At 41.7% G+C, this 15,307-nt stretch overlaps 1 pseudogene; it reads left to right on the forward strand.

Moving 5' to 3' along the window:
• The first annotated feature begins 694 nt into the window (after positions 1-694).
• Positions 695-1,448, forward strand: LOC147456227 (uncharacterized; annotated as a pseudogene).
• The last annotated feature ends 13,859 nt before the right edge of the window (positions 1,449-15,307 follow it).

Raw genomic sequence — 15,307 nt, forward strand, 5'->3', positions numbered from 1 at the left:
TTATCCTGCTCGCAGATCTGTGGCGGATCTGGGCCGCGCTTGTGCTCTGCTGTTCTTCTCTGCGGGTACCATGCTGGGGTTTGTGTGGTGCTGTCTCCTGGTCGTGGTTCGCTGGTCCATGGTGGATTTGGGTCGTGCCTTGGTGCTGTGCTGCTCTGTACCTCGGGGTTGTGCTGCTCTGTTTGGTCATCCCCTTTGCTGATCTGTAGTGGATCTTGGAGGCTCATCTGGTTTGTTGCTCCCGTCCTCGGTGTTGTCCCGCTGCGTTGATCTTAGGCGTTCCTTGGTGCCGTGCTACTCTGTACATCGGGGTTGTGTTGCTTTGTTTAGTCGTCCCCTTTGCCGATCTGTAGCGGATCTTGGATGCTTATCTGTTGTGTTGCTCCTGTCCTGGGTGTTGTCTTGCTGCATTGTCGTCCTCTCCGTCGATCTGTGGTGGATCGGGCCGTCTTCATTGTTGTGCAGCTCTCCTGTGGTGATGTATTGCTCTGCTCTGTCGTCCCACATGCCGGTGGCGGATTTTGGCCTGCTCTGCGGACTTGTTCTTGCTTTGTGTCGAATCTCTTTGCAAGCAGTCGACGTCTCTACCTGTCAACCTATTTGGTATGCATTGAAGAGTCGTCTTTGGTATGCTCGCAGATCTGTGGTGGATCTGGGCCGCGCTTGTGCTCTGCTGTTCTTCTCTGCGGGTACCATGCTAGGGTTTGTGTGGTGCTGTCTCTTGGTCGTGGTTCGCTGATCCATGGTGGATTTGGGTCGTGCCTTGGTGCTGTGCTGCTCTGTACCTCGGGGTTGTGCTGCTCTGTTTGGTCATCCCCTTTGCTGATTTGTAGCGGATCTTGGAGGCTCATCTGGTTTGTTGCTCCCGTCCTCGGTGTTGTCCCGCTGCGTTGATCTTAGGCGTTCCTTGGTGCCGTGCTACTCTGTACATCGGGGTTGTGTTGCTTTGTTTAGTCGTCCCCTTCGCCGATCTGTAGCGGATCTTGGATGCTTATCTGTTGTGTTGCTCCTGTCCTCGGTGTTGTCTTGCTGCATTGTCGTCCTCTCCGTCGATCTGTGGTGGATCGGGCCGTCTTCATTGTTGTGCAGCTCTCCTGTGGTGATGTACTGCTCTGCTCTGTCGTCCCACCTGCCGGTGCCGGATTTTGGCCTGCTCTACGGACTTGGTCTTGCTTTGTGTCGAATCTCTTCGCAAGCAGTCGACGTCTCTACCTGTCAACCTATTTGGTATGCATTGAAGAGTCGTCTTTTCTTGGATCTTTTTTTTGGTGATGTCCTTCTAATCCTTGATGTCTTTTGCAGGATACGCAGCCATGGATGGAATCGGGATGCAATTTTACTATCTAGCGTTGTAGGCGGAGTTCTTCTTTAGTTATTTTCTCAGGATAAATACTATGAAGATACTAGGCTCAAATGTTATGGTGTGGATGGGGTTGATTAATATGTAATGATTCTGGAGTTTAATTATGTCTCCAAGCTTATTTGTTTTGTTAATAAGTTTTGTGCTTTAATCTATCATAAGAAGTTTATTTTGCTTATTGAGTTAAGGTGGGCTAAATTTAAGGCGGTTAGTTCCACATTCTATGATGCAACTTCGGTCCATGATATAATCGTATTGAAGGATTATTTGGAATGGCTGAGCATGTGGTTTAAGTGTGAACAAGCCATATTGGAAATTTATGCCTCCGTGGCTTATTTCTTAAATGTAAGAAAGAAAAAGGAAAATGATTTTACTTTGAGTTCTTACTATATGGAATGCTCTCAATGATTCATTATTTCTTTTGTAAATATAAGAATGGGAAAGAATACGTTTTGATGTGTGGATCTAGATAGAATCTACCCAAATCTTCATAAAGGTATCAAGTGATAAGTTTCTCTTTCTTATTTACTCCGAATTTACCTTTTGGTTTTAGCTCTCATTGCATTTGCAGCCCTGCACCTCTCTCCTTCTCCTCTCTCCTCTCTCTAATTATAGTTGAGTTTTCTCTTACTCTCTCTGTTTGTAGCTCTTTATTATTCTCACAAAATTTGAGGTAGTGTAAACGAAAAAAGAATCCTTCTCTCGTTCTCTCTCTCTTTCTAGTATAGAGGTCGTCACTCAATAGCATACAATGATAGATGATAGTAAATGTAAGTACTTGCATTTACTATCAAACATTGAGTGAAACTTTGAAAGTATCTATCTTGAAGTTCTCAAGATTATGCATCAAGTTTCACTCTTTGAGTTGTAAGTATATAAAAGTTAGAGATATATAAAGAAGCATCACGTTACAGAAGCTTCCCAGATTTGAGCTTTACTCTTACCGAGCTTTGTACTCCCTCTATAGTACAATCTCCTAAACTATATATACTAGTGACGCAGTACTCTCTATCTCTAAGTTTTGGATTCGAATATGAATGGTAATAAAACCTCTTCATTTCGTTTCCTCTTTCGTTGTCTAGGAGTCTTGTTGTCTTGCTTATCTTGGAATTTTTCTTGAATTTGCTCTTGATTATAGATGCTTTTACAACAAATTCAAGCAATGACTACTTCGAAACTTTAAGTGCAGCTCCTAGCACCGAAAACTTGCATGAAGTTGTATCTGAAAGTGGGGGGATTGGATCATCGAGTAGTTTACTGTATTCTCCAAACTCACCATATAAAAAGCCTAGTCCCAAAGCCAAATTGAAGAAAACTTCTCCAAAATCTGTTCAGAAGGCCCTTAGTATTGCAAGAGGGATGGCTTCAGCTAGAGTTTAGCTTTGTTTACCATTTCTGTGGCTTTATAAATGTGTTATTGATAATAATATTATCATGTGAAATGTGTCATAGGGCGCACAAAGCTTAGCTCTTCTGGTATTGCCATTCCTTTCGGCGGTGTGAAACGTTCATTGAGTTTCGCGTCTATTAAAAAAGAGCCAAGACCAATAGTTGATTCCTTTGGTTCTCAATTGCATTGAGTCAATCTACGCCTGAGCTTCTTATATCTGAACTTTCAGATGCTATAAACTATCGTTTCGTCTTTGTTGGAAAGGTGCTTGCAAAGTATGGCACATATACAATCCAAAAAGCAAACTATAGCAGATTTTTGAAGGTTGATTTTGTAAACAAGGTTGCAAATCATACCATCACTTTTGTTGTGTTGGCAAACAATTACTTAGAACAGTTTGTCAACACATTTGTGGTTGATGATTTTTTACGTATTGAGGGGCCTGTTGTAAGGAAGAAGAATCCTAATGATGGAGGCACTTGTTAGCTTGCTCTCTATGCTGATGCAACTACATCTATTGTGAAGTCTCCTTCCTTCGACTTTGTTCTTACTCTATTTCTCGAGCATAAGATAAAAGATCTTGTTGTAACATGGACTTCTACAATTGAAGATGGTGTGCCTACTGTAGCTTTCACTATTATCAAGGTAGAGAACATGGCCAGAAGTGATGCCAGTAGTGGCACTAGACTTATTGTTGCTGATGGTATTGACGATGTTGATAGAGCAATGGTAAGCCCTGTCCATGGTGTTTTGACTCTTTGTTGTTGCTGCAGCTTTTGTTTGTGCCCTCCCAAAAGCTTGACTTTTATCATATTTCCAATGAAGTCAAAGAGAATGTATTTTATGATTGTGTGGCTCACAATATAAATGTCTTCAAACAATTTTCTAGCACTTCATCTGTTGTGGACTACACTATTTTGCTGCCTTTGCCCTCTCAACTGAAGTTGATTTTCAAAGATATCCGTGTAAAGCAAATTGCCAACATGGGATTTGGAAAGACGGTGAGTTCTTATTAGTAGGTGGTTTATGTTTCTTGTGCATCGTGTGATCCTTTTAAGCTCTTTTTAGGTTTTTGGTTCTCTCGAGGTTGTCAACGTCAACAACGTTGGACTGGAGTATTTATGTGGTGTTTGCAAATCTGCCCAAATCAGTTCGCCAAAGCTCAAACCCTCATTGTTTTGCATGTAACAAAGCTGTTGAAATCTAGAAAGTTCCCGCTCTTCAAGCAAAGTTGGTTCCCCGTGATGGTAAAGGTATTTTCGTCACTTTGCACGGAAAGATTGTTGATCAAGTACTTCGCCTGTCCTCTTCTTTTTTGCATATGTATAAAACTGATCTAGCGAGTTTGAAAGCTTCCTTGGTGTGGGAATGAAGAGAGCTGGACATTTCTCAATATGCACAGGGTTATGTAACAAGCTTTAAATCGGAATAAGAAGATACTAGCTTAGTTTCACTCTATGTCACGCACATTTGGCTAATGTGCCTTGCACTTCTCTAGCAAGGTCATATTTTGCTGAATATCCTTTAAAATGTAGGCATTATGACAGAATTATCTCTTAGCGACAAAACTATTTTGTGTATAAATGGCATCGAATCTTCAATTGACTCAAGTTTTTGGAAGAAATCTTCTTGCAACCAAGATATTTTAACGGCATTTTTGTTTGTGTGTGATGTAGATATCTCTATCAGTACACTAGAATATATTCTATTCCAAGCATATTGTTGCAAAAATTTGTTCCCAAGACTCTGAGATCTTAATTGTGTGGCTAAAATTGTGGAATGATGAGCGTAGTGCTTGTAATGTTAAGGATAAAACTCTTGAATCTTTAGTTTGACAACGCATGAGTACAAGAACTAATTGTGTTTTGCTTTCAATCAATTTGATCACTCTAGCTTGCCATGTTTTGGAGTTTCAATGTATTGTTCATGTGTTTCAAGAACAAAATCATCAACGTTCCTTCAATGCTAATCCTTGTGTTGCTTCTTCTTCTTCCTCTTGTGGCTTGTTGGTCTTCATTTGTCAAGGTGGATTGATTGTTTTTCCACAATCAACTTTGCTCGAGAAGCATAAGAGTTGTTTCTGGCCTAAAGATCTTGCTACTAGCTTGCTTTGCATATAGCTTCTCAATTTCAAACACAAGTCTCTTCTTCTTACACTTTGAAATGAATTCAAAACAAATTTTACTCTATATGGAAAATGTTGCATGAAGACAATGTTGTGCATCCATCATATAAGAGATCAAAAAAACAAAAATTATGTAGTAGAAATACTGGACACTCCTTGATATCCATGTTTCAGTTGTGGAAGTCTTATGTTCCAAAAGAATTTGCATTGTTTGACTTTACTCGAAGCATCTTTTCTTGAAACCTTGGTGGGATTGCAAACATTTAACACTATTGCAGACAAAAGAGTTTGTTTTTCTTGCAAACAAAGCTTAAAAACTCAAAGAAAGCCACTCTTTTGCATTTATCCACATTCTCTATTCAATGACAGTATTGCAATCATTGCATTATTAAATGGAATTGAGAACCATCTTGTATCGCTTCGCATTCCTTTCACGCAAATTTGAGAGCTCAATTACGAAGGTCAATACGGGATGCAAGGGAGTGTCGTTAATGTCATGGTTGACTTAACAAGAATGCAAGAAATCTTGCCATGTTTTAGTAGTGAGCACGCTACAATCCTTGTCAAGATTAAGCGTAAGCTTGAGTATGCCCATGCATATCTTAGTGGTGGTGTTCGTCCCTTTTATGTGCTCCAAGCATTGAAAGACTTGATTGGCACCCCTTTGTACGTAGAGCACAAAGCCTCCATTAATGAAGCTTGGGTTTCTAGTTTTCATATGAGTCCAAATGTAGTGTTGCATGAAGAAGATGAGGTTGATGAGTTGGTGAATGAGCATTCAGACACCCTTGTCCATGGCATCTATTCTTCACAACAAGTCATCGATCATAATGCACATGGACATAGTGTTGCACCTTGTGAAGGATTTACTCCTTTGAGCTTGTTTGATGACGCCGATTGTGATGAATTATCATTTCCATCTTTGTTCTTTGGAAAAAGAAGAGACTACGCGGACCTTGCGAAAAAAAAAACTTGAAAGTGGCACAATGGGAACTTAAAAACAAAGATAGGCGCTTTGCCTTGGATATTGAAAACTTCTTCTTCAAAGTGATGAAGATTATCATCGGCAAGGTGCTTGGCTCTATATGGGTGCATCTACGCAAGCGAAAAGTGCAAGGCAAGCAACTATGCGCAAAAGATGTTCAGAACAACACTAACATTGAGAAAATACTATCATCCCAACTAGGATATCATGAATTTGAATCATTGCGAACGTCATCAAATTACAAAGCCAAGTTCAAACTCAATGTGTTTGCCATGATTCGACAAGTAGGCCAACCTACCTTTTTTGTCACTCTATCATGTGCGAGCAAAGATGGAAGCCATTGCACGAATGTCTTGCTATGCTCAATCCGCAAATCAACGAATCTAATTTCCAATCTACTGCACACTTTATCCGTGCATTGGTGCGGGCGGATCCTATCAGTACAACTCGATACTATGTGCATAGATTCAAAGCACTCAAGAAAGAGTTGAAACGAAATTTAGAAATACTTGGCCAAATCATGGATTTTTTCTTCGTCTGAATTTCAGCATAGGGGAAGCCAACATGACCATGGATTAATTTGGATTGACAATTCTCCATAGCTTGGGGTATCTGATGATGAAGAAGTGATTAGTTTTTTTTATAAATACATCTCAAGGGACAAAGATGAATTGGGTGTTTACCTACAAAAAGTACAAATCCATTCCCATCGAAGGACATGCAAAAAAAGAAAGAAGCATTGCCGTTTTGAATTTCCAAGACCACCTGCAAGGCAAACGACTATCTCGTGTCCGATACAACCAAGTGAAGAAAGGAAATCCATGCCTTTTGCACACAAGAAACAACTCGAAAGCCAACTTGCAGCTTTACCACATTGCCCTGAAATGAGTTTCGATGATTTGTTTTCCTCTTTGAATATGGATGAAGACATGTATCTTGAGACACTCTCAGTATCGCTCTCAGAACCCACACTTTTGCTCAAAAGACAACCAAAAGATATATACACAAACAATTTCAACAAAACAATGTGTACGTTGTGGGATGACAATCTTGATATTCAATTTATTTTCAACCCCCATGGAGCTGCTGCATACTGCACATCATATATGACAAAAACGGATTCGACCACAATGAAAGAAATGAACTAAATCCTTGACAAGTGCAAGAAAGAGATTCCTCCTGCAATGGAACGTCTTAAGAAAATTGGAGGTGCCTTGATCAATGCTCAAGAAATCACAGCTCAACAAGCAACATACATTTCACTATCTCTCCCATTGCATAGCACAAGCATACAATTTATCTTCATCAATGCAGACTTCCATACCCAAAGGACACTATTGTTAAAGAGAGAGACTTCCTTGGACACAAACATACTTTGATGACCTCGTGTGAGGAAGTACAAAAAGAGACCAACTAGCATAGGAAATATTTTCTTGGAAGAGTATGCAAGCAACTACATTATCTCACCATTAGGAAAAGTTTGGACTAAAAAATGGGCCTTGTAAGAAATGCCAGGTCAGCTTAGAGAGAGATAATAAAAAGTCCATAATTTCATTTTTGATATTCACTTTCAAAAAAACTCGGATATTAGATTTGGGGGGTACGTTTATTAAAACTCTCAAAAAGTGTTCAGACAATGATAACATACGACGGCTCCGAATTGAACGCCGATTGTCTCAATCTTTTGGATTTTTCAAAACTAAGATTTGGCGCTCAACGAGGTGCATTGAATGTTATTCTTCTTCTCATTTTCGCGTCTCTCTTGCTTTCCGCCTGCGCGCAGTCTCCTCCTTTGATCTCTCTTCCATTTGCTTCACTCTTGCGCTCTCCTCTGTTTTGAGCTTTCTCATTCACCAAGTCATCTCAATGTCATTATCACCTTCACATAGAACTCAGACGAGGAGTCAAAACGATGTGTATCATATGCATATCGAACTGTCCAGAGAATACGAGCCCCTCCACAAGAAGAATAAGCGAGGCATCCTTTCTGAAGCTTCAAAAGAGAACTTCAGATTTCAAGGTAAAAAAAGCGTCGATCTTTGGGTGGATGGCAGGATATATCCTGAGCATCCTATCACCAACTCAACTCCACCGTTAAGAAACATAACGTCATTGCTGAACTATGTAGGAGACGGTTATTCTGGTTTATATGGCTACACCAAGCATTTGGCGGCCAAAAAAGATATTCTTAAGCTTGAGAGAGACCTTGCACACAAAGAAAACTTTTGCTTGAAGCAAACTGTGACAGAGTGCGCTCAACAACTGAAAGGCAAGGACGAAAACATCACGCAGCTCATGCAGGATCTCAGAGAAAAAAACACTGTCTTGGGTCCTCGGTTAAGAGAACAACGCTTACGAGACATTGAACAACTGAAGGTTGGTTCTGGGGGTTTGAAGAAGAGGATTAAAGCAATCAAGTAAGATTATCATTCAAGCAGGTTTAGTTCATCTTTACATTTGTAGTTTTATATCTTACTTTGCATATTTATGCTTAGATCGTTGTTACATCCTCAGTCAAATATTGACAGCAACACACCAACTTCTTCAATTCCTTATGGTCTCATACTAAAACGCAAAGATGTCACCGGACTTTTGGACGATAAGCGCTACTACAAGATTGTTGCTAAGCAACTTGACACTCTTTTGAAACAGAATCAACTCCAAACACGTGATGTTCAGTCAATTTTGGATGAAGCCGGAATATCCAACAAAGGTTATTCTACAATTTATTAGGTATGTATGGTGTTTGAATCAATTGTCTTCACCTGTCAAATCAAATGTCTGCAATTTTTAGGTATATTGGATATGTGTAGCATTTGAAAACTTGAAAACAGTCCATTTACTTAATTTTCTGTTTACAGAACTATGCAGCAACAAAGTAAGAAGTTCAATCTCAAGCACACGTTGCTGCCAAATCCTTTCTCCATTCGAAAGACAAGACTGGAGGTCAACCAGGAAGTGCTTCGGACATTGGGCACTCCTTTTCACATTGAAGCAATGTACAGATTGCCATCAGCAGAGGAAGTGGTCTATGACAAATACAATAATATATTTTATGATTTAGTAGCTTTGCAGACATATATTGTTCAATTGTTCGAGGTTTCTCAAGAGGAATGCAATGGAGTCTTGAAGTTTGTGCTTAAACTGGATGAGTGCGAGCTAGTGAAAGAGACAAAGGTTGAGCGTGTCACAATAACACTTATGAATAGAGCATTAGATGAAAGCATTGCTTCAGACGACCCTAGAAACTTTAGCGTGCAATCCGAAAACAATATTTTCTTATTAGCCACATTCAAGGTTTGATATCAACAAGTTTTTGCTTTAAAAAATGGTTAGACATGTTTCATTTGATTGGTTTGGTTTTCCCATTTCAGGTGCCTAGAGAGAATTTCGATATTCTTAACTGGGTTTTCCATCAAACAAGTATTCCTGAAGTAATAAGCGAACAGAGAAATGGAAAGACACTCGATGTATTAGGCATGGGTTCATACACAGTAGAGTGGCATATGGCTGGAGATCTCAAAACCCTAAAGTGTATGTACAACATCTCAAAAGGAGAAACAAGTAAAAGCCCTTGTTTGTATTGCATGGGAGGAGTCATTGGTCTTGACAAAAGAAATTGGAGGAGAGCACCGGACAGGCACTTGTAGGACCTTAACGTCCGCCCAGTGTTGGATATTCCACTATCCAGAGTACATATTTGCACGATGCATGCACTCTGCAGAATCATTGAGAAACTTATGTTTCTGTACATTTTTTTTGCTCGGACCACTCGGCCAGCATCAACAAAACAAAGGGCTATATTATCATTGGAAACAATTTTCTCAGATATGGGCTTGCATGGAGGACATGTGAAAATAGAGCAGGACGAGAAGAGGTCTAAGAATGGTCGAGATGTGCCAAAGAAGTTGTCTATTGGCGGTGTGAAAGCCCATCTTTTCTTGTCGATGCCAACAAGTGGCAGACAAAGAAAAAGCCAAAGTGCTCAGGAAAGGTTGACATTGAGATACAACCGGTGGAGAAACTTGCACAATGCAGTGGTTGACCACGCAGACAATGGTGCAGCAAGGACTCACAAAGCGAACGTGTGGAAAAGTTTAGATTCCATATTCAAGTTTTGTGAGCTCAATACTTGGAGAGATACTGACTATACATTGTTCAAGACGCTCTGGAGACCTTCCACAGGTCTTTCATAGCTGCATGGACAAATCAACACATAACTCATTACATGGTATATTAAATTATTTGATAAAATTGTGATTATATATTTACATATAAACAATAGGCTGGTTTTTTTTTGCAGCATATCATATGCAACCACATGCCTTGGTTTGCTAGGCAGTATGGTAGCTTGGCTATATGGTCTACACAAGGTATGGAGAAAACTCACTACCAAGCCCGTACTGGCTATTTCAGCCACACTCGTCACGGAGGTGGTGCAAACAAAGCCAACAGTTTGGAGGAACTACTTCAATGGACTTATCAAAAACTTATGCATAGAACACACCGAAAGGAATGTGTCAAAGACAGTCAGATTGGCCAAGCAATGAGATTAGCAAGCAAACGACGGAAGAAGGAAATATGGGAGGCATCTTCTACGGCATTGCGACATGCAGAGTGGCGACTTAAAAAAGAACGCACTGGAAAAACTTGGACAACTCCGACCCAAGTTGTTTGAGACTTCCTAAACATAGCGCATTGTAACACAATATAATTTTTTGTGCCAAGAGAAGACAACCAGTCACATGCGGCATCAACCTATGGAATGAGGACTTACTTGATTAAGATGAAAACCAGAAGGTAATCTTTTTTTATTTGCCTTACCTTTTTGATTTCTACTTATCTCATTTCATAACTTTAATTTGTTGCAGTTGGTGGTCTATGATGATACCTTCATTCCTCGCCCTCGTGGATGAGGCATGGGAGATTTAGGGAAGAATTCCTCTCTCGGCCAATACTTAAAGAATCTTAAGTATCCGAGTTTATTGGTCTTCCATTCGTTCTTCTCCAATGACAACGCGGAGCTACCCTTGATGACGTTGAAGACACTTTCAAGATATTTAGGAGGGGCCGTCATCAGGTGGAACGCAGATAAAATAATGCTTTTAGAAAAAAAGGCCTCATTGTATATGTTTGGCCAAGGGCCAGGAATGTATGGTTTGCGTAGTCGCTATTTTTTGACCCAAGCAGCATATGGTTTGGCATGCGGAATCATTGACCCTGCGCAATTACTAGAGTATGACAAGCATGCTATGTTTCGCAATAAACAACCAATTGCGCATCTGCCTACTGAAGAAATGTCTCTTGTGGCTGTGGAGGTGGAGGCAAATGTACTATCGACAAATGAACCTGCAGGACTAGGTTGCAAAAGACCAAGGCAAGAAGAAGACGATAACACACAGTAGGCAAAAAGGCCAAAATATTTTGTAACTTTTCCTGATGAAGATGAAGAATAGAGAAGCTCCAATGTATATTGTCGATGCCAAAAAATCGTACATTTTCTATCAAAACAATGAGTACATTATGTTTCTCTATTGGAGGTTGAGGCAAAGATGATGAAGAAGTGCTTGCATTACCCATTTCTTCAATCCCTAGCTTTTTTTTGCACTTCCATGAACTCCTTTTCTGTTGGAAGCATGCGCTCATACCTGGAAACATCATTGTAAATCATCACAAGTGCACTTGCGGGGTCAACGAACTCATCGTCATTTACATGGGCATCTATAACAGAATACTTGTCGTGCTCAGGGTCAATGATAGCATCATCCTCTTCGAGATTCTGTGCCACAAGGCAATAGTCCTCTCGAAGGTCAAAAAGCTCCATAATGTCGTTAAGCAAGACATACTGCAAATCACCAATAGGTATGGTAGGTAGAACACTAGTAGGCAAAGCACCCTCCGAAAGCTGCATTCCCTTTGAAACCTGCAAGGCAAGGCTTCCCCGAGACTTGGGCTCTTGACCCTCCCTAGTCTGATCCTCTAGCGAGGCCTCTGCAGCATCAGCATGCTCATTCAAAATTAAATGCAAATATAAAATAAAACCTGCATAATATTCAACCACTCGACACTTGCGGTTATGAAGTGTACACTTGTGGTCTGTTATCCGCAAGTGCACTGGCAGCTTAAGGCAACTCCTAGAAAATATGTGTTTCTTGGAGGAGTCTGAATTGATATCCTTCATGTGAACAAAACGTTTGCTGCTGGTAGCTCTGCTCAAAACCTGATAGGTAATGTTGCGCGGAGACAATCCACTCATGCAAAGAAAAATCTGGATTGAGCATCGGCCTGATCTCTGTCTCGCGCTGCTGAAGCCCAATGTGGTATAGAAAATGAGATAGTTTGTCTTGGGGGGCATCCTCTGAGCAAGGCACTTCCTCCTCTACTTCAACATTGAAGGGGTCCATAACGGAAATTCAAAAGTGAAGATAGACGAGAGAGCACAACATCCAAACAAAGGGGGAGCAAGTCATATTTATAGGACTCCTGAGGACAATGATGACATCGATTGACGTGCATCATGGAGCCGGCGTGCATCATACAATCGCCGTGATGATTACGCCACGTGTCAACCGCCGTTGAACGGTCTCGCCACAACACGAAATTAGTGCCGCCACACAAAAAAAACACCACTATCACGTTTTGGCACGACAACTTGTTGTCGCGTCATAACGCGATACGACCAGTCAAGAGTACTGCGGTTTGCCTCCTCGCGTTGTACCGCGATGCCTTTTTTGTCGCATCACGCGTGCATCATGCGATGACTATGCCACGTGTCAGACGCAGTGGAATGGTCGCGTGTCAACGCGAAATGGGTACCGCCGCTATACAAAAGCATCGCGATCGCGTTCTGGCGCGACAGCCAGTTGTCGCGTCATAACGCGATACGACTAGTGCAGAGTATTTTGGCCGCCTCCTTGCGTTGTGTCGCGACATACCATTGTTGCTAGGGCAACCCGTTGGGGCGCTTTTGTCCTGATGTGCCACGTGGCGCGTAATCATTATGCTCTCACGCTTCCCGTCATACCTCACGATGTCATGATTAATGCATCCGTCTCTTCTCATTATACTTATTCCGCTAATATAAACACCCCCCCCCCCGCCCCCTTTTTTTTCTCACCGTTTTTTCCGAAGTGTCTCTAGTCACTTTGCCTTTTTACCCATATCCAGATTTCCATATTTCCTCGCATTCTCCTCGTTCAGGTCATGGCTCGCACAAAGCAAACAGCAAGGAAGGTTTATCCTGGCCAGTCTGTTCCGCAAGGCCAGGCTAGCTCGTCTACTGTGCAACCGTCAACATCGCATGTGATTCCGGGCAAGACCATGCCGCAGTTACGTGCAACAATGCGAAGAAGAAGATACGAGCAGAATAGGAGCGTTCTACTCGAACTTCGTAAGCTCCAAAAGTACATTTTATTGGCAATACCTAAAGTGCCATTCTAGAGAGTAGTTCGCGAGATTTGCGAGCAAAACAACCTGAATTTCCGGTGGTCTTGAAGTGCAATGGGGTGCTTGCACGAGGCCACCGAGGATTTTTTTGTAGAGCTTTTCCAGGACGGCTACATTCTCTCAGCCCACGCCCATAGGACAACATTGATGCCGTGAGACATCAACACACTTCGCCTTCTCAGGTTCAGGTATGACAAAACAATACCGCCTGCCGGTATTTCAGACCGAAAGATGGACACTATTCTCAGAATACCACCTATTGACAAGGTGAAAGTTCATGAAGTGTCTATACAAATACATCGATACAACACCCGTCTCAACACCGAGTGGGACACAACAGAAGACGATAGTGAGAGATTGGAGCAGTTACGCCTTGAGATGATGGAGGAACAAATGGCAGATGCCATCAGCGATGCCAACGCTGATGATTTGTCATTGCTGTTTCCCTACTTCCATGTTGGCCTTCCTGTGTGGGGACGCATTCTGTATTTTCCTTATCACCCCTAGGAGATTGCAATTTTACAAAACCGGACGAGGGAACTCACAGACTCAATCATCAATTGCTTGCTTTGGTGCGTGCTATTCTTTTTTTCATAATAAATTCTTTTAATATATTCAATTTTGTATGACATGAATTTCTTTACAGTTTTGTAGTTTCAAATTTGCCCTAGAATATGCAAGATGATGTCGCCGTCCTTGACTCGAACCTCTCGGTCGTTTTGACGTCCGAGGATACATCTTTAGTGGAAGTAGTTGACTGGTTCCAGTCAGTGAACATGGATACGGTGTGAGCGGGATGAAAACACACACAGCGCCTCTATAACGACCCGACACACACTCTTGGGAAGATACACACACACACACTATGGGGCACCACTCGGCTTACACAACACACCTGGCCGAGACAGGGAACACACCTCTGGAGTGAGAGGAGAGAAACTATCCGGCTTGCCCACTCCACACAGACACACACACACACACACACACACACACACACACACACACACACACACACACACCCAAAAAACTCAGCTCAAAAGAGGATAATTTCTGATGTTTAGATACAAATGATCTTGGGCCAACACCAATGGGGCAAACAGCTCACACAATATGGGTAAAAGATACCAAATACAATCACAAACTAGAGCAGAAACTTCGCTCATAGGAGAAACTTACACAGAAAAACAGCAGGAAAAGAGTGAGGAATTTGGCAAAATGGACAGCGCCATCGCATCCGGAACGGCCCAAAACCCCAGTTTTAAATGTCAAAGTGCTCAAATCCGACCTCGGATGAGCAGTTTACGGCCAAAACAGGCTCCAAAATGAGCAAAAACACAGCTGCAGCTATTCCTCCTCTCTTCTCCACGTTTTTTCTGGTCTTCTCTCTATTTTTTCAGTTCCCACACTTAGATTTATTAGTTGGGCACCCTTGGCCTTTTAGATGACCTCAAACGGACCCCGAACAGGCCAAAAACTGACCTCGCAGTGCATAGTTGTCACCTTTTTGCATCATCCGCACACCTGGCACTCAGCTTTTTTCCAATAATGCATCTCGCCACCATGTGAAGTGGCCCCAAAAAGTGGTCCTAATGATGACCTTTCTGCATAACTCTCACCAAAAAACACCCACGTTGTGTCCGTCCTCATCTGCGTGCAAATATTGACCTCGTTCACCCTCCTGACGCCACTAGATGCCATCTGACGCACCTGCTGACCTCACATCGTCGGCCCGCGGATAGCTTCCTTGAGAAGTTTTACGTGCTACCAACTCCTCCTTATTGTAGAAAAACACAATGGTACTAGTAACGATGAAAATCGATGCTCCAAACCCCCAAGCCACCACCTCTCCTCAACCTCAACCAACAGCCCCCACATCACCGCACGCACAAGATTAGAAAGAGATTATGAAATGTACTTTTGACAAATTGATTACAAGTAGTGGATCGAAATTTGACTTTTGTTTTGATTATGGTTCAAAGTTTACAAAATGTTAAGTATAGT

The sequence above is a fragment of the Adiantum capillus-veneris genome, chromosome 6 (assembly GCF_014529385.1).
Source record: "Adiantum capillus-veneris isolate H3 chromosome 6, ASM1452938v2, whole genome shotgun sequence".
Taxonomy (NCBI): domain Eukaryota; kingdom Viridiplantae; phylum Streptophyta; class Polypodiopsida; order Polypodiales; family Pteridaceae; genus Adiantum; species Adiantum capillus-veneris.